The 19,989-nt window shown below is 45.4% G+C and overlaps 1 long non-coding RNA gene across 2 annotated transcripts in view; it reads left to right on the top strand.

The window, feature by feature from the left end:
• The window catches only part of LOC140918336 (uncharacterized), a 34,157-nt gene extending 24,287 nt beyond the window's left edge, over positions 1-9,870 (top strand). The window contains exons 1-3 of one of the 2 annotated variants that reach the window (XR_012161150.2): positions 4,638-4,704; positions 8,223-8,419; positions 9,316-9,870. This is a non-coding gene — a long non-coding RNA (uncharacterized LOC140918336). Of the gene's footprint in view, positions 1-4,637; positions 4,705-8,222; positions 8,420-9,315 lie in introns of those variants that run through there. The other variant, XR_012161149.2, reaches the window with a different exon arrangement.
• Positions 9,871-19,989: the final 10,119 nt, after the last annotated feature.

The following is a 19,989-nucleotide window of genomic DNA, read 5'->3' as shown; positions in this document are numbered from 1 at the left end:
CCCAGAGTGAACATTTCACAGTACAAACAGGAGTCAAACAGGGCTGTATTATCGCTCCAACCATGGCATTCAGATACTAATTACAGAGATAGGGGCCATATAAGTACCTAAGATAGATCAACTGAATTACACTGGAGGAATATTACCATGTTGCTGTCCATGCTTTATCAGCAGATACGTGAATATTACTCTCCAGGGCTCTCAGTCTAACCTGTCCTTCGGGAACAACTAATTCACTTCTGAAGAAGGTCAGTCTTAGGATATACCTGCACTAATGTAACAATGTGCTGTATCGCTCACTATACACATGCCTTTGGGATTAAATAATAGGGCATATAACTTGCAAGATCGGTGCAGGCTCTTTTAAGTTCAAGAACAGAAACCAAACCTTCTGCCACCATTCTAGACAGTCACAGCATGCCAATGACTCTTGTTCTGAGCTGGCGCAGTTTAAAGCGCGTCTTCCTAACTGTTATCAGTTTACAGCACTTGGCAACTGCAGGAGAGATTTGCAGAAGCACAAAGGCAGCTTCAGTGATTGGTAGCAGGGAAACTCCCTTTATGAGAAAAGGGCACAACAATAAGTGAGTGAGTTCACCTTAAAAATCATAAGATGAGTGGACAGGGTCCTGCATCTGCTTTTACTTTTGTTCCCTTTGGATGGGATTTTTTTTCCCTGAGATGATCATGCCTCCAACCAAAATTCATGGCAGTAAATCATGACATTTATAGGAAAGAGAAGAGAAAGTAACTGCAACTGACAGAAGACATGGTAATGGTTCACTTAAGAGCTATATGTCTGTTAGGCTAACATATATTATCTTAATGCAGCTAGTGAAGGCAGCTAGTGGCAAGCATACATCTGAGGCATAATGCTATGACCTCTCCTAAATAAAGACTGTCCTACCCACAAGTGACAGCAAAATCAAGCCCACTGTGACAGAGGTGTCGATTTTTCACACTCCTGAGAGGCATAGCTATGGCAATGTATGTTTTCAGTCTAGACTGGCCCTTAGGCTTTTCCTGGTATAGAAGTGTTGTTAAAATACCACACACCCCAAGTGACCCCACTATACCAGCAAAAGTTTTAAGTGTAAATCTGTGCCTAAATTCCCCATCTCTAGCCCAGGGATCCATCCCTAGATGTTGTTATAAGGATAATTACATTAAAGACAGTGAGATGTTAGTGATCATGATGGGCGATCACTCGTTACCAAGTATGATCATCTTCCATGGCAGTTATGGGTCCTCAGGTGGCTAATAAGGCCAATCGTTGAACCATAAGTTCTATTACAATGTTTTCAGGCTCAGCAGGAGGCTGTTGACCATGACTGGAAGCCAGTCTCTCCTTCCTCCTGCACCTCTTGTCCTCTTCAGCTTGTTGTCGAGCAAGTTCAAAATCCAGGGGACCATCATGTAGGACTTCACTCTGTTTTAAGCAATCCTGGGCAAGTGTCTTCCAAGTGTCAATGTCAATATTACTCTTTTTTAGGTTGTCCTTCAGCAAGTCCTTATAACACTTCTGTTGTCCACCCACGTTACGGTACCCTTCTTTCAGCTGAGAGAACAGGTACCTGTTTTGGGAGGCGATGGTCTGGCATCCAGACAACATGACCAGTCCAGCGGAATTGCAGATAGATGATCATTGCCTCGATATTGGTGGTCTTTGCCTCTTCCAGAACACTAATACTGGTGTGCCTGTCTTCCCATTTGATCTTCAGAATCTTACGAAGGCAGCGTTGATGGTGCCTCTCAAGGACTTTCAAGTGCTGTCTATAGGTTGTCCAAGTTTCGGACCCATACAACAGTGTTGGAAGAATAACAGCTTGATAAACAAGAAGCTTGGTGTCTGTTGGAATGTCGTGACCTTCAGAAACCCTGTGCCATAAACAAGAAAAAGCTACACTGGCACAGCTCAGGCGAAGTTGAATTTCTGCATCAATATCTGCCTTGGATGAAAGATGACTTCCAAGGTAGAGGAAATGATCGACATTCTCCACTGCCACTCCATTGACTTTGATAGATAGGGCATGTAATACCTCATTTGGAGTGGGCTGATAGAGCAGTTTAGTCTTCTTGATATTAAGAGTGAAACCAAGACATGCGTAAGAATCAGCAAACACATACAAGACTGTTTGAAGATCTTTCTCAGAGTGGGCAAAGATTGTGTTGTCCTCAGCATACTGAAGTTCCACAACAGATGTTGTGGAGATCTTGCTCTTGGCTTTCAGCCTGCTAAGCCTGAACAGCTTTCCGTCCATTCTGTAAATGGTTCCAATGCCAGCTGTAAACTTCCCAGCAATTAGGTAAAGAATGACGGCAATAAAAAACGATTTTTTCGTATTTTCCATCTTATCTATCACTTTCCTAATGATTCCTAACATTGGTAGCTTTTTTAACTGCCACCGCTCATTGAGCAGATGTTTTCAGAATGTACCCAAAGATCTCCAAGATCTCTTTCTTGAATGGTAACAGCTCATTTAGACCCCATCATTTTGTATATATTGTTAGGATTTTGTTTTCCTATGTGCATCACTTTGCATTTATAAATATTGAATTTCATCTGCCATTTTGTTGCCCCATCACCCTGTTTAGTGAGATCTCTTTGTAACTCTTTGTAGTTTTCTTGGACTTCGCTATCTTGAATAATTTTGTATCATCTGCAATTTTTGCCATCTCACTGTTCACCTGCCTTGTGCAGATCATTTATGAATATGTTGAACAGCATTGGTCCCAGTACAAATCTCTGAGGGACACTGCTATCTACCTTTCTGTACTGTGAAAAATGACCATTTATTCCTACCCTTTGTTTCCTATCTTTTAAACGGTTACTGATCCATGAAAGGATCTTCCCTCTTTTCCCATGACTGCTTATTTTGCCTAAGAGCCTTTGGTGAGGGATACTATGATACTGGATCATCCTTGTCCATATGTTTGTTTAATCCCCTCAAACAATTCTGATAGATTGGTGAGCATGATTTCCCTTTACAAAAGTCATGTTAACTATTCCCCAACATATCGTGTTCATATATCCATCTGATAATTCTGTTCTTTACTACAGTTTCAGCCAGTTTGCCTTGGTCCTGAAGTTAGGCTTACTGGCTGTAATGGTCAGAATTGCCTCTGGAATCGCCATTTTTTAGAAATCAGTATTGTACTAGCTATCGGACAGTCATCTGGTACAGAGGCTGATTTAAGTGATAAGTGACATATCACAGTTAGTAGTTCTGTAATTTCATATTTGAGTTCCTTCAGAACTCTTGGATGAATAACCTTGAGTCTTGGTCACCTAGGTGATAGTAGCTAATCTCAAAAAGAAAAGGAGTACTTGTGGCACCTTAGAGACTAACCAATTTATTTGAGCATGAGCTGTAGCTCACGAAAGCTCATGCTCAAATAAATTGGTTAGTCTCTAAAGTGCCACAAGTACTCCTTTTCTTTTTGCGAATACAGACTAACACGGCTGTTACTCAGTAGCTAATCTGAATCTAATCATATCTACCTATGAATTACTTTGTCTACCACTGTTCAGTCACTTCTTTGGTAAAGGTTGGGCAGTATTTAACAACAACTGCAAGACTGTACAGTAGATTAGGACAGAAAGTGAAACTCACTGAATCCAGCTGGGATCACAGAGGGAATTTTAATAGTTAGAATGAAATCATGTGAGTTATAGCTTCTCCAAGACACCAGTAGTAACAACCCTGATCTTCTAAAGAGTGACATCAGTTTTTACTGGCCTGATTTTCAGATAGTTAGATGCACAATTTAAGTAATTGCACATAGATGTGACCAGTTGTGATTTGAAATGGCAATTTGCAGACACAGTTATGAATGAGTGAGGAGTTGCAATATTTATGTGCAAACTTCTATACTTGTCTGCATGCTTAAAGTTCTGACAATCGGGCCTCTTAATGATCAGGACCTTGATTTTATATCCAAAAGATGGCAGGTCACTTTTTTTGGCTCTGTTCTTTCTCCTTTGTACTGCTTTGGGGGCTCAATGGAGACTTAAAGATGCCCTAATGAGCCTTGAGGACGATGTACAGCTGGAGTAATTGGCTCTACTCCATCCCTCCCAGTCCCCATGGTGTAGAAAGGGTGTGTGACTGGAGTGTGCTTGGCTCCAGTGATCTCCACTGGTGGGTTAGTCTTTAGGGAGCCATTAGAAGCTAATACAGTTTTAAGGACCGGAGGCGTGGGTAGGGATAGGGAAAGTGGTAGGCAGCTATTTTCTCCCTCTCCCTCAAATGAGCTGAGTGTTGCTCCACTTACATATATCTCTGATTTAGCGCTTCCAATATGGCAGCACCTCCAACAACAGGCTGGGGTGCTGGGTCACTGAAAAAGAAAACCAACCCACTTTGAATGACTAGAATGCAAAGAAGTTGCAATGGCCTTTATCAAGCAGGAGGTCAGATTAGGTGATCATAATGGTCCCTTCTGGCCTTAAAAGCTATGAAAGAAATGAAAGTGATAATTTAGGACATAAACTACTACAGATTAATTTCTGGCATCTGCAAAAATAATTATCTGTAACCACAGTGTTATCTGTGCTTGCAAAGATAACATGGTAAAAACAATATCGCTAGAGTGTACAAAGCTGTATTAGTAGGAAAAAGAAACAACGTTAGTTTCTCTTTCACCTGGATGGTTTCCCGTAAATGAGGCTGTGTGATCAGCAGCTGAGCTTCTGGACTCCAAGTAGGTTTGGTTTGCAAATTCAGGTTCTTGTTTCATTCTCAATGGTTAGAAAGTATCTCTTATCTGAAATTGATATGCGCGTAAGTTGTATCAGAACTATTTGAATTTAAGGACTTGATTTTTGTGTCTTCAAAAGCACAGGACAGAGTGCAAAAATGTGTGTGCAATGTCATGCATAATTTGCACAACATTTGCTGTGATTGTGCATGCAAATTAAGTATGTGCATTTGTGAATAGCCCAGGAGGCATGTTCTGCCCATTTGCCCTTGTGAATAAACAATGATTGCAAGTATACATAGAGCAAACAATTGTGGGCACATTTTGATACATGGACCTGCACTTCTGAAGTTTTTCAGATCATGTCCATTGGCTTCGCTCTTGTGATTTATGACTAGGCCTTTATCATCCAGCTTTTCCTTATTATGTCATTCTCTCTTTCCCCTTCCCCCCCACCCCTCCACCTCCTGCTTGGTTAAAAAACCTGGAGTCAGATCGTCAGCTGGTATGAACTGGTGAAGCTCCCTTGGTTTCAGTGGAGCTAAGCTACTTCACACCAGCTAAGAATCGGCCCCTTTGTACTCCTGTATAGCTTGTAAGATGGGACATTCAAGATTCAATTATCAGCCTCAGCTGTTCTAGATTTACTGTGTTAGCAATAAATGGTCTGAAACCCATCCCATCAAATTCTTATTTGACTCTGCCTGTTCTAGACATAGTGGACACAGATGTTTCTTAATTGGGCTGGAAAGCCTTAGTGAAATGTTTAATAACAAATGGTGTCCAGAATACAAACCAGTATCTTTGCTTAAAATCAAGATATGGAGGAGGTTTGTGGCATTTTATATCAAAGTACATTTCTGAATTTGACATTTCCACTTGAATCTGGGAGATTGTATCAGTAAATGGGCTAGACATTTCCAACTTGTGTCTTAAATGACTGATTTGTTTTCAAAAAATACCAGAAGCCCAACCCCCTGTGCAAAAATGCACAAGCAATTGTGTACTAAATTTGTGCATTCAGAGTGAATGTGTTTCTGTGACAAGGGCCTGCACGAGACCTGTCCACCATTTAGATCTTACTTAAGACCTGTTCTGAGGGATGAAATGCCAGTTAAGTGGTTGATAGGCCTTGTGCAGCCCTCTGCACTAGGGTGAATTTCATCCAGAATTGCCATTACTGTACATAGCAATATGCAATATGCATGACAGTAGCCACACTTTAGATATTCTGTTACAAATTTGCATGTGTAAATGCATATAATATAAATAGTAATTGCATTCTAAGGTTGGGCTTGCAACCTCACTCTCATTTTGCACATAGCTGTATCCCATAGATAGTTTGAAAACTGGGCCTTAAAAGAGTAAGAAGGAGGAAAATTGAGTTCACTGAGACACCAGGGGTACACAGAGGTTTCCAGGGGGGTACTCATCTAGATCAGTGTTTTGCAATCTGGGGGTTGCGACCCCCAGGGGGATCCGGGGATGTGTTTAGGGGGGTTGCAAGTGCAGGGCCAGCATTGTGGGGGGGCAAGCAGGGCAATTGCATGGGGTCCCATGCCACAGGGTCCCCCGCAAAGCTAAGTTACATGCGTCAGTCCTGGGCAGCGGGGCTCGGCTTCTGACAAGATTCACAAGTGAAAAACAGGCTTAAGTATCACACTGACATCTAAGTACATTATTTATATTTCAATCAATGTATTTAATTATATGATAAAATGAGGAAGTAAGCAATTTTTCAGTAATATTGTGCTGTGACATTTTTTGTATTTTTATGTCTGATTTGTAAACAAGTAGTTTTAAAATGAGGTGAAACTTGGGGGTATGCAAGACAAATCAGACTCCTGAAAGCGGTATAGTTGTTTGGAAAGGTTGAGAACCACTGTTTGACCTTATTTCCTCTTTTCATTCATTTGTACTTTTGCACAGTTACTCAGCTGTCCCTTCTACATTTATGCTCTGCTTCCTCCTCACATAGAATCTACAGAACCACCTCATTTCCTTGGCTGTGATTTCTGCTCTTACCTTTTGCACCTGCAAGTAACAACTTATCCCTGATAAATACTGAGTAGTCCTCAGGGCTGGCCTTATGGGTGGGCGACACGGGCGACCACAAGAGGCAAGGAGCAGGGTGGGCCTGGAGTGCGAGGCCATGGAAGGGAGCTCAGAGCAATGGGGGGGGGGGCAGAGAGGAGGCAGTGGGGCCAGGAGGTAATGGAGGGGTGGGGACCCCAGGGAAGTAGTAGGGGCCAGGGGTGATGGGTAGGGAGCCCAGGGACACAGCAGGGGTCAGATGCTATGTGAGGGGAACCTGGGGAGGAAGTGGGGCTGGGGGGGATGGATGGGGAGGCAGTGGGGTCCAGGGGTGCCAAAATACAAATTCACCCAGGGTGTCATTTTCCCTAAGGTTGGCCCTGGTAGTCCTTTTAATCTTTAAGGACATTTCTGTTTCTTCCTCCAGCCCTGTCACTCAGTGAATAGTGAAAGAAATTATTCACAAGCAAATGAATTTTACTCTGGCCGTTTTCAGTCTTTTTCATTTGCCTTTCCTAAGCATTCAGGCAGGCAAAGTTTTGGTCATGCAGCTGTTCACAGAAATTAAGTTCAGGCCTTTATGCAAGGTTTGTCTGATCACAAGACAAAATGTGTTCAGTTAATAAACAAAGTTAATTTCCCGCAGAAGCAGCTTATAAAGTTTAGATCATTCAGTCAAGGACCAAAAACAATACCGTGCAACTTAGGTGACCAATCACACATCTAAAATATTAACTCATGAATATCAGATTCTCAAAGAAATACTCACAATACTCACACCGAACAGTTGATAATGGGATCATGAGAGGAAATTTGCTTGAAAGACCATTTGTTGAACAATTTATTCCAGTTCTAAAGGCCCAATGTACTTTCTGTAAAGGTAGGAGTCTGCTAAGCTTGGTGTTCCTGCCAAATTCCTGGGAAAGTACATTTAACTCCCCCCAGAAGATTTAGTTGTATGTAATTATTTGTTTAACTAATTTTAACCTAAAGTTTATGCATCTTAGAATGGTCCTAAAACTGTTCTGTAGCACAGGGCTGCTGTGCGCTGCTGGAGAGATGCAACTTTTCACTACAGATTGTGATGTACTTCAGTAGTAGGTGAAAGAAGCTCTCTGAGTCTCTTACCTACCTCACAGGGAAACTCTAGGAGTTTATCCATCCATATTTATCTAGTGCTTCAACATCTTGGACTTCAGCTTGTTGAAAATAAATGGCCACTCTTCCTTTGTAGCTCCTTTTCTTTTGGAGCATGATTCTGTACTCACACTGGGGTAAATCAGAAGTTACTCCACTGAAATCAATGGAATTACACTAGTATTACAGTGGACTAATGGACCAATGGACTAGTAGACCCAGCTCTCCATGTTCCTCTTGACAGGAAATATTGTATGTCAAGCTTCTTTTAAGAGCCTGGTGTTTTTTTATAAAGTTAAATGAAGTGGGAAGAATTGATCCAACTGAAATAATTTCTGGCTTCATTTTAGTGGATATTAAGGAGCAAACACATTTGATGTCATCCACATGCTTGAGTAATTGTGTTTGCAAAGGGCTCCTTAGGCGTGTTTGCAGGATTTTGAAGAAGTTAATTTGGAGGGCAGTTTTACCCTGTGCCTAGGAACCGGACATGCCGGCCGCTTCTGAGAGCCACACGGAGCTGGGACAGGCAGGGAGCCTGCCTGAGGTAAGCGCCACCTAGATGGAGCCCCCTCCTACACCCCCAACTCCCTGCCCCAGGTTGGAACCCCCTCCTGCACCTTAATTCTCTCCCAGAGCCCACATCCCCTCCCGCACCCCAACCCCATCCCTGAGCTCCCTTCCACACCCAAACTCACTCCTGCAGCTCATACCCAACCTTCTGCCCCAGCCCTGAGCCCCCTCCTGCACCCCAAACCCCTCATCCCCAGCTCCATCCTAGAGCCCGCACCCCCTCCTGTACCCCAAATGCTTGCCCCAGCTCAGAGCCCCTCCTGCACCCTAAACTCCTCATTTCTGGCCCCACCCCAGAGCCCACAGCGCAACCACCTGCCTCAGCCCAATGAAAATGAGTGAGGGTAGGGGAGAGCCAACAATGGAGGGAGGGGGGATGGAGTGAGTGGGGGGCAGGGCTTCAGAGAAGGGGTTGGGCAGGGGGCATGGCAAAGGTGTTTGGTTTTGTGCAATTAGAAAGTTGGCAACCCTCCCCACCCTTCCCCCAGCTGTTTACATCTTCCTGTTAATTTCCTTTTGAAGAAGTCTCCACAAGCTCTTCATTAGCATTTGACTCAGTATGCTAATAGACTTCTATAAGAAACATAGTACATAATGGGCCACAAGGGAAATATGTCTCCTACCTTCTGTCTGGAGAAGTCTGTCTGGAGAAGCATGTTACTTTTGAGAGACCTGGCTTTCACTCCATATTATTTATGAAAATATGCTTATGATATGAATATGACATAACTGAGAGGTACTTAATGCAAGATGGATCTTGTAAGATATCATTGGAAAGATTATAATTTACTGAATGTGATTATCCAATTTGTATGCCTGTATCATTTCTGTATCTGAAGTTAAGATATTGACTATGTATCTGTATTTCAGCTATGCTACTTTGGGTGACGCCCACTGCTAACACTTCAGGTACAACAATGGAAAAGTCAGACAGGGTGGATGGCCCATCAGCGAGGACAATGGACTGTGAAGAGGCTTGGCCAGAGCCGCTGACTCATGGATGATGTGATACTACAGTCAGGTGGTCTTGTCACCTGATACTAAACATTACCTGGGACTTCTTGTAACTTTCCACTGGAAGGGCTGGGGGGTTAAGTTTGGGAAACAAAGAATTCTTACCCTATGTAAATCCTATTTAAGGGTGAGAAGGAAAGCAAACGTGACTCATCCTCTCCATGGCCTGTCTGCCCAAGAAGAAAGACTGCTAAAAACACCTGAAGGGAAGGCAGCGGGGAAGTCCAGTCTTAAAAGAAATATAACCGGAACTCGAAACACAGAAACTTTTCAACCTGCCTAAAATAACATTTAGGATGAGAATTTACATTTTATAACCTATTTCTTCGGTATTTTGATCTTAGCTTGCATTTTTGATTTATTTCTTCAGCAATCTGCTTTGTTCTGTCTGTTGTCTCTTATATTCACTTAAAATTCACCTTTTGTAGTTAATAAACTTATTTCTTGTTTATACTATAACCCAGTTTATGTAATTTTTAACGGGGGGGGGGGGGAGAAGCTGTGCATATCTCCCTCTACATTGAGGGAGGGGGCGAATTTCATAAAACCTTGGGGTTTGTACCCCTTAAAGGGAGTGGGAACGAGAGTTTTGGGGCAAGCCCCTAAGGCTGAATTTTTCCAGAGCGGATCTCTGTCTCTCTGTGCAGCTGGGTGTGGCCCTGCCTGTGTGCTTGGGTGGAAGAGGCTTGTGAGCCTAACCCAGCAAGGCCAGGTAAAGGGGACCCAGGCTGGCAGAATAGGCTGACTCAGTGGCATCCCAGCACATCAGGTGACACCTCCAAAGGGCCCAAACCCATCACACTGCCTTTAACTATAAGGCCTAGAGAACATAATTTTCAGTATAGCGACACAACTCCTCACATATTTTCTGTACATACATCTTGCAATGAGTATGGAGATCGATGTGACACAGGCTTTCATTAGAGACTGCACATGAAATTCTTTTGGTGAACCCAGGGGATTGCTGTACCCCTATGTACTCCTGTGTCCTCTGCCAGATGGCATCAAGGGGTTCTTGGGTCACAGGAACAGGTTAAGTTTGGGTCATGGTGGGGACAGCAATGAAATTGCCAAGTATGGTAAGGTTGGCTGTGCCTGCTGAAATTTCAGCCCTCTCTGAGTTTGGAACTGAGCCAGCTCCTGCACACTCATCTGCAGCACTGTGGAGGCACCTGTCATTGTGTTGACAGCCGTTATAAGCAGACTCCCTGCATGTGTCCCCCACGGGCACCACATGTAGCATGCACTAATTTTTTTCCTGCAGCTAGCTGCTTCAGCAAGCATATGGGGAGGTGGTGGTGTTTTGCACCTGATGTATTGTATGGGAGTCCTGCAGCTGTTGGCCCTTACCTTTCTCCCCATTGGTTCCTGTCTGCTTTACATTAGGAAATATAATATGTAGTGCCAACTAAGATTGACAATTTTTGAGGGAATCCCATCATTAAATTTTTGGGCAGCACTTCACTGTGCAATAATTGGCTTCTGATGCAAGGCCGGTTTTATGTCTCCTCCAAATTGTTGCTAAAATCTCATCTATCAGCTAAAACTTTGGCAGATCCCTTAGAGAGTTTTCATGTCTCATCATACTATTTGCTTGTCTCCTAGATTAGCATTCTAGATGAATCGGTTCAAAAGTTTAAAGGAGAGGTAGCAGAATCTCATATTAGGGAGGTGGGATGTGTCTGATTGTTAACCTATTAGCTTGTCACTAATTAAAAGCCAGTGGTGATGAAAATGCCATAAAAAGCTGGAGGCTGAAAATATCTTCCCAAATCTGGGTCTAATATTCTGTCAGTAGATCACTACAGCATCTTCTGCGCAGTGCAAAAGCGAAGACCAGCAAAGTATTACATTTTAAAGTTGTGGGACTGATTTATATTGCACCAGTCACACACAACTACATAACACACTACTTTCACAAAATGAAAACGCGTGACCTGGTCCTCTCCCGCAACCTGTCTGCCAAGCTGCTGTCATCTGAATACAAAGGAAAGGAAGATAATTTAGCTTGGATCCCTTTTTCACTTACAGAAAGTAACGTATTTGCATGAAGTACTATTGTCAGGCTTGTTCCTATTGTACTTCATTTCTATAGACCACTTCCTTTTACTGAGAAAGGATCTGAAAGAAACAATCCTGTGACTTGACTCTACTGTTTACTATGGTTTGGGACAGTCAGTCCCAGATCTACAAAGGTACTCAGATGCCTAAAACCCCTCCCACCCTCCACCCCAGTCTGGCTCAATGATTGTTCCACTGTGGCTACTTAAATAGTATTTGAGCGAGCGAGAAAGGAAATGACTTTGTACGGGAGGGATAGCTCAGTGGTTTGAGCATTGGCCTGCTAAACCCAGGGTTGTGAGTTCAATCCTTGAGGGGGCCATTTGGGATCTGGGGCAAAAATTGGGGATTGGTCCTGCTTTGAGCAGGGGGATGGACTAGATGACCATCTGAGGGCCCTTCCAACCCTGATATTCTATGATTAGGGCATCTATGTGAAGTTGGGAGACATAGGACCAGTCCCCCCGATACAATCACTCTTTGGGAGCCATGCATCAGAATACGCCACAACTCAGTGGTTAGCACACTCTCCTAAGCGGTAGGATTTGAACAGGGATCTCCCTTCTAGGGGGAGAATTGCAACTGGATCCCACACATCACAGGTGAGTACTCTAACCAGTGGAATAAAAGTTATAAGGTGGGCAATTCTGGCAATTTTGTGTGGAGCGAGGCAGGTGCTGAACTCATTTCTGCAAGAAACTTCTTAAGTGCCTAAGCTGCCTGACTCCAGGCAGTGGGTTCCCATTCGTGGATTGCTAAGTAGAGCTAGACACCTATCTCCAAGAAAGGGGCAGGGCTTAGCACACAACCTTGTCCATGGCATCCCACAGGCTAGCTCAGGCAGCTTCTTGCTTAGCATTCTGGCTTTTGTGGGCAGTGTTCTTAGGTGTCTATCTCTTTCTATTCATTGTATAGGGAGCCTAGGTGCCTAACTCAGCCCTGGTCTACACTAGGACTTTAGGCCGAATTTAGCAGCGTTAAAGCGATTTAAACCTGCACCCGTCCACACAATGAAGCCCTTTATTTCGACTTAAAGGGCTCTTAAAATCGATTTCCTTACTCCACCACTGACAAGTGGATTAGCGCTTAAATCGACGTTGCCGGCTCGAATTTGGGGTACTGTGGACACAATTCGATGGTATTGGCCTCCGGGAGCTATCCCAGAGTGCTCCATTCTGACCGCTCTGGACAGCACTCTCAACTCAGATGCACTGGCCAGGTAGACAGGAAAAGAACCGCGAACTTTTGAATCTCATTTCCTGTTTGGCCAGCGTGGCAAGCTGCAGGTGACCATGCAGAGCTCATCAGCACAGGTGACCATGATGGAGTCCCAGAATCGCAAAAGAGCTCCAGCATGGACCGAACGGGAGGTACGGGATCTGATCACTGTTTGGGGAGAGGAATCCGCGCTATCAGAACTCCGTTCCAGTTTTCAAAATGCCAAAACCTTTGTGAAAATCTCCCAGGGCATGAAGGACAGAGGCCATAACAGGGACCCGAAGCAGTGCCGCGTGAAACTGAAGGAGCTGAGGCAAGCCTACCAGAAAACCAGACAGGCGACCAGCCGCTCTGGGTCAGAGCCCCAAACATGCCGCTTCTATGATGAGCTGCATGCCATTTTAGGGGGTTCAGCCACCACTACCCCAGCTGTGTTGTTTGACTCCTTCAATGGAGATGGAGGCAATACGGAAGTAGGTTTTGGGGACGAAGAAGATGATGATGAGGAGGAGGTTGTAGATAGCTCACAGCAAGCAAGCGGAGAAACCGGTTTTCCCGACAGCCAGGAACTGTTTCTCACCCTAGACCTGGAGCCAGTACCCCCCGAACCCACCCAAGGCTGCCTCCTGGACCCAGCAGGCGGAGAAGGAACCTCTGGTGAGTGTACCTTTTAAAATGCTATATATGGTTTAAAAGCAAGCATGTGAAAGGATTACTTTGCCCTGGCATTTGCGGTTCTCCTAGATGTAGTCCTAAAGCCTTTGCAAAAGGTTTCTGGGGAGGGCAGCCTTATTTCGTCCTTCATGGTAGGACACTTTACCACTCCAGGCCAGTAACACGTACTCGAGAATCACTGTAGAACAAAGCATTGCAGTGTATGTTTGCTGCCATTCAACCAAAATCCGTTCTTTATCTCTCTGTGTTATCCTCAGGAGAGTGAGATATAATTCATGGTCACCTGGTTGAAATAGAGTGCTTTTCTTCAGGGGACACTCAGAGGAGCCCATTCCTGCTGGGCTGTTTGCCTGTGGCTAAACAGAAATGTTCCCCGCTGTTAGCCACAGGGAGGGGGGAAGATTGAGGGGGCAGTCACGCGGTGGGAGGAGGCAAAATGCGACCTTGTAACGAAAGCACATGTGCTATGTATGTAATGTTAACAGCAAGGTTTACCCTGAAAGAGTGTAGCGACTGTTTTATAAAATGTGTCTTTTTAAATACTGCTGTCCCTTTTTTTTTCTCCACCAGCTGCATGTGTTTCAATGATCACAGGATCTTCCCAGAGGCTAGTGAAGCTTAGAAAGAAAAAAAAACGCACTCGCGATGAAATGTTCTCCGAGCTCATGCTGTCCTCCCACACTGACGGAGCACAGACGAATGCGTGGAGGCAAATAATGTCAGAGTGCAGGAAAGCACAAAATGACCGGGAGGAGAGGTGGAGGGCTGAAGAGAGTAAGTGGCGGGCTGAAGACAGGGCTGAAGCTCAAATGTGGCAGCAGCGTGATGAGAGGAGGCAGGATTCAATGCTGAGGCTGCTGCAGGACCAAACCAGTATGCTCCAGTGTATGGTTGAGCTGCAGCAAAGGCAGCTGGAGCACAGACTGTCACTGCTGCCCCTCTGTAACCAACCGCCCTCCTCCCCAAGTTCCATAGCCTCCACACCCAGACGCCCAAGAACGCGGTGGGGGGGCCTCCGGCCAACCAGACACTCCACCACAGAGGATTGCCCAAAAAAAAGAAGGCTGTCATTCAATAAATTTTAAAGTTGTCAACTTTTAAAGTGCTGTGCTTAAAGTGCGTGTGGCATTTTCCTTCCCTCCTCCACCACCCCTCCTGGGATACCTTGGTAGTCATCTCCCTATTTGTGTGATGAATGAATAACGAATGCATGACTGTGAAGCAGCAATGACTTCATTGCCTCTGCAAGCAATGATTAAAGGGAGGAGGGGAGGGTGGTTAGCTTACAGGGAAGTAGAGTGAACCAAGGAGCGGGGGGTTTCATCAAGGAGAAACAAACAGAACTTTCACACCGTAGCCTGGCCAGTCATGAAACTGGTTTTCAAAGCTTCTCTGATGCGTACCGCGCCCTCCTGTGCTCTTCTAACCGCCCTGGTGTCTGGCTGCGCGTAACCAGCAGCTAGGCGATTTGCCTCAACCTCCCACCCCGCCATAAACGTCTCCCCCTTACTCTCACAGATATTGTGGAGCACACAGCAAGCAGTAATAACAGTGGGAATATTGGTTTCGCTGAGGTCTAAGCGAGTCAGTAAACTGCGCCAGCGCGCCTTTAAACGTCCAAATGCACATTCTACCACCATTCTGCACTTGCTCAGCCTGTAGTTGAACAGCTCCTGACTACTGTCCAGGCTGCCTGTGTACGGCTTCATGAGCCATGGCATTAAGGGGTAGGCTGGGTCCCCAAGGATACATATAGGCATTTCAACATCCCCAACAGTTATTTTCTGGTCTGGGAATAAAGTCCCTTCCTGCAGCTTTTGAAACAGACCAGAGTTCCTGAAGTTGTCAAATGAGCATCATGCACCTTTCCCGGCCATCCCACGTTGATGTTGGTGAAACGTCCCTTGTGATCCACCACAGCTTGCAACACTATCGAAAAGTACCCCTTGCAGTTTATGTACTCGGCGGCTTGGTGCTCCGGTGCCAAGATAGGGATATGGGATATGAGAAGCTATCGCCACTCGCTTCTCAACTGTGAGGGCTGCTCTCATCTTGGTATTCATGCGCTTCAGGGCAGGGGAAAGCAAGTCACAAAGTTCCATGAAAGTGCCCCTACGCATGCGAAAGTTTCGCAGCCACTGGGAATCGTCCCAGACCTGCAACACTATGCGGTCCCACCAGTCTGTGCTTGTTTCCCGAGCCCAGAATCGGCGTTCCACAGCATGAACCTGCCCCATTAGCACCATGATGCATGCATTGTCAGGGCCCATGCTTTCAGAGAAATCTGTGTCCATGTCCTGATCACTCACGGGACCGCGCTGACGTCGCCTCCTCACCCGGTATCGCGTTGCCATGTTCTGGTGCTGCATATACTGCTGGATAATGCGTGTGGTGGTTAATGTGCTCCTAATTGCCAAAGTGAGCTGAGCGGCCTCCATGCTTGCCTTGGTATGGTGTCCGCACAGAAAAAAGGCGCGGAATGATTGTCTGCCGTTGCTCTGACAGAGGGAGGGGCGACTGACGACACGGCTTACAGGGTTGGCTTCAGGGAGCTAAAATCAACAAAGGGTGTGCCTGTACATCAAAGAGTATTTCAGGCAGGACTGCACGGAGGGTTCCAATAAGAAATGGTGCACCTAAGTTATTGTCCTTATTGGAACAAGGAGGTTAGCCTGGCCTCTGATTGATACATGGCTAGATTTACCTCGCTGCACCTTCTCTGTAAGTGACTGCAGTGTGATCTAGAAGAATGAGTCCCCTAGAGAGGGGAGGGGGGGAAGCAAATGAGTACAAAACAAATCTGGTCTATTTCTTGTTTTGATCCACTCCATCTATCTTTTACATCTTTGGCTGGCAGCAGACGGTGCAGAAGGACTGCATGCCATCCACATCTCATGGCTGCTCGGCAGAAGATGGTACAGTACGACTGCTAGCAGTCCGTATCGCCTGTCCGCTCACCATAAGACGGTTCAATAGGACTGACTGCAGGACTAAAGAGAATGACCTGCTCAAGTCACTCCAAATTTAGTCCCTGCGCCCATGTCTGCCCAGGCGCTCCTGATCGACCTCACAGAGGCGACCAGGAGCACCTCAGACATGACGATGACGACTACCAGTCGTACTGTACCGTCTGCTGCCACAAGGCAAGGGGTTGCTGCTACTGTGTAGCAATGCCGTACCGCATCTGCCAGCACCCAGGAGACATAGGGTGACAGTTACCTGAGCGGGCTCCATGCTTGCCGTGGTATGGCGTCTGCACAGGTAACTCAGGAAAAAAGGAGCGAAATGATTGTCTGCCTTTGCTTTCACGGAGGGAGGGAGGGAACGGGGGCCTGACGATATGTACCCAGAACCACCCGCGACAATGTTTTAGCCCCATCAGGCATTGGGATCTCAACCCAGAATTCCAATGGGCAGCGGAGACTGCGGGAACTGTGGGATAGCTACCCACAGTGCAACGCTCCGGATGTCAACGCATGCCTCGGTACTGTGGAAGCGCTCCGCCGAGTTAATGCACTTAATGCACTTAGAGCATTTTCTGTGGGGACACACACACTCGAATATATAAAACCGATTTCTAAAAAACTGACTTCTATAAATTCGACCTAATTTCGTAGTGTAGACATACCCTCAGCTTTGTGGATTGCAGAGTTGTTCCTGTAATTTTCTAAGCACCTAAAAGTTTGGCAGCGTTACTCTCAACGTTGTAACAACCGAGTCGCTTTGTGGATCCCACCTTCAGTATCTGGAAGTACACAAAGTATTACAGAATCTGCAAACAAACTCTAGAGCTGTACATTTAGCACAACCCCCAGCGGACGCTCCTCTGAATTTCTGGGGCTGGCATTAACGTTTCCTAAATCATTTGTTTTGAGAGTTTCTAGGCCACTCAAATGTTGTCATTTAACCCACATGTTGGTTGGTCTTATGCATCATGTTTCGTCTCCCAGTCAACTTCAGGTCATCTATCTAATGCTCTTATTTTTTTTTTAAAAATCAGCGATGAAAGTCTTGGTTGTTTGAATTCCATAACTGCTTTTAAAAGTCGTTTGAAAACCAGTTAGTGTGGCCTGCCAGACCTTTTGGGTTTTTGGGGAAAGAAATTGTGAGGAAAAAAACTCAAGCAACTCTTCTATGTAATATTAACCAAGGGCTGGGACAGAACTCCATCTCTTCTGTTTGACGGGTATGTAGTTGTTGTTGTTTGTCAAATACAATGAATTTCTGGTCTGGGCAAAAGAGTGATTTTCTTTTCTTTTCTTTTTTTTAATTTGTCCTGTCTGCTTGTGAAAAGCTGCTTTTCATTTTCAACAAAAAATAGAGGGAAAAATTAAAGAGGCTTAATTTTTCAGCTGACACTGTGATTGGTGGGTAGTGGGTGAATGCATATGTGCTGGAAGAATTTTTTCAGGCTGCTTTTTCTTAAAAGGCAAGGGTCATAGTCTCTTCTCATCTACCCTGCCACCACCCCAGTGGAGTAGTGTCAGTTGTAACTAAGGAGAATTTGGCCCCAAATATGTATTGGACTATATATAATACTTATCTTTGTATTGTCTGAGTTTATTACCCAAACAGTATGGATGCTGCACTGGGTAACACAGTATGGGGAGGAGGTGAGCAGCTCTCAGTGGTGAAAGAACAGGTTAAGGACTATTTACAAAACCTGGACATGCACAACTCCATGGGTCCAGATCTAATGTATACAAGGGTGCTGAGGGAGCTGGCTGATGTGATTGCAGAGCCATTGGCCATTATCTTTGAAAATTTGTGGCGATCGGGAGAGGTCCCGGAGAACTGGAAAAAGGCAAATATAGTGCCCATATTTTAAAAAGGGAAGAAAGAGAACCCGGGGAACTACAAACCGGTCAACATCACTTCAATCCCCAGCAAAATCATGGAGCAGATCCTCAACAAATCCATTTTGAAGCACTTGGAGGAGGAAGGTGATCAGGAACAGTCAACATGGATTCACCAAGGACAAGTCATGCCTGACCAACCTAATTGCCTTCTATGATGAGATAACTGGTTCTGTAGATATGGGGAAAGTGTGGACGTGATATAACTTGACTTTAGCAAAGCTTTTGATATGGTCTCCCACAGTTTTCTTGCCAGCAAGTTAAAGAAGTATGGATTGGATGAATGGACTGTAAAGTGGATAGAAAGCTGGCTAGATTGTCAGGCTCAATGGGTAGTGATCAACGGATTGATGTCTAGTTGGCAGCCGGTATCAAGCAGAGTGCCCCAGGGGTCAGTCCTGGGGCTGGTATTCTTCAATATCTTTATTAATGATCTGGATGACGGGATTAATTGCACCCTCAGCAAGTTCGCAGATGGCACTAAACTGGGGGAAGGGTGGTATATATGCTGGAGGGTAGGGATAGGGTCCAGAATGACCTAGAAAAATTGGAGGATTGGCCCAAAAGAAATCTGATGAGGTTCAACAAGGACAAGTGCAGAGTCCTGCACTTAGGATGGAAGAATCTCATACACCGCTACAGGCTGGGGACCGACTGGCTAAGCAGCAGTTCCGCAGAAAGGACCTGGGGATTACAGTGGACTAGAAGCTGGATATGAGTCAGCAGTGTGCCCTTGTTGCCAAGAAGGCCAACGGCATATTGGGCTGTATTGGTAGGAGCATTGCCAGCTGATCGAGGGAAGTGATTATTCCCCTTTATTCAGCACTGGTGAGGCCACACCTGGGGTATTGCATCCAGTTTTGGTCCCCCCCCACTACAGAAGGGATGTGGACAAATTGGAGAGAGTCCAGCGGAGGGCAACAAAAATAATTAAGGGGCTGGGGTCATGATTTACGAGGAGAGGCTGAGGGAACTGGGGTTATTTAGTCTGCAGAAGAAAAGAGTGAGGTGGGATTTCATAGCAGCCTTTAACTACCTGAAGGAGGGTTCCAAAGAGGATGGAGCTCGGCTGTTCTCAGTAGTGGCAGATGACAGAACAAGAAGCAATGGTCTCAAGTTGCAGTGCAGGAGGTCTAGGTTGGATATTAGGAAACACTATTTCACTAGGAGGGTAATGAAGCCCTGGAATGCGTTACCTAGGGAGGTGGTGGAATCTCCATCCTTAGAGGTTTTTAAGGCCCAGCTTGACAAAGCCCTGGCTGGGATGATTTAGTTGGGGTTGGTCCTGCTTTGAGCAGGGATTGGACTAGATGACCTCCTGAGGTCTCTTTCAACCCTAATCTTCTATGATTCTATGGACCTCCTTGCCAATTTTTTCAAAGCATGACATATGCTGCAAGAGTGGCAGAAGGTCATGACTTGCTTATTTTTTCACGAGATTAAAAGCATAATCAAAGCAACAACTAGGCTAAAGTAAAAAAAAAACAAAGCACATGAAAAAAGCAAACAGGAAAAGGTTAAAGGATAACGTAAAACAGTTTTGTTGCACCCAGCCCTCCCCCATCCTCTGGAGCCTGTGTGTGTTCCCGCCCCATCGCCTGCAAGCCCGAGCCAGTGTGCTTGTTACAGCAGGCGGCGTGGGCTGAGCAGGCCCCCCCGGCTCTAAGGAGAAGCACGTGCATAGCGGCCAGGCCTTAACGTGTAAGGCCCGGGCAGGGCC

This window comes from Lepidochelys kempii, chromosome 10 (genome assembly GCF_965140285.1).
Source record: "Lepidochelys kempii isolate rLepKem1 chromosome 10, rLepKem1.hap1, whole genome shotgun sequence".
In the NCBI taxonomy this organism is placed as follows: domain Eukaryota; kingdom Metazoa; phylum Chordata; order Testudines; family Cheloniidae; genus Lepidochelys; species Lepidochelys kempii.
This window is presented reverse-complemented; position numbering and strand designations above follow the sequence as displayed.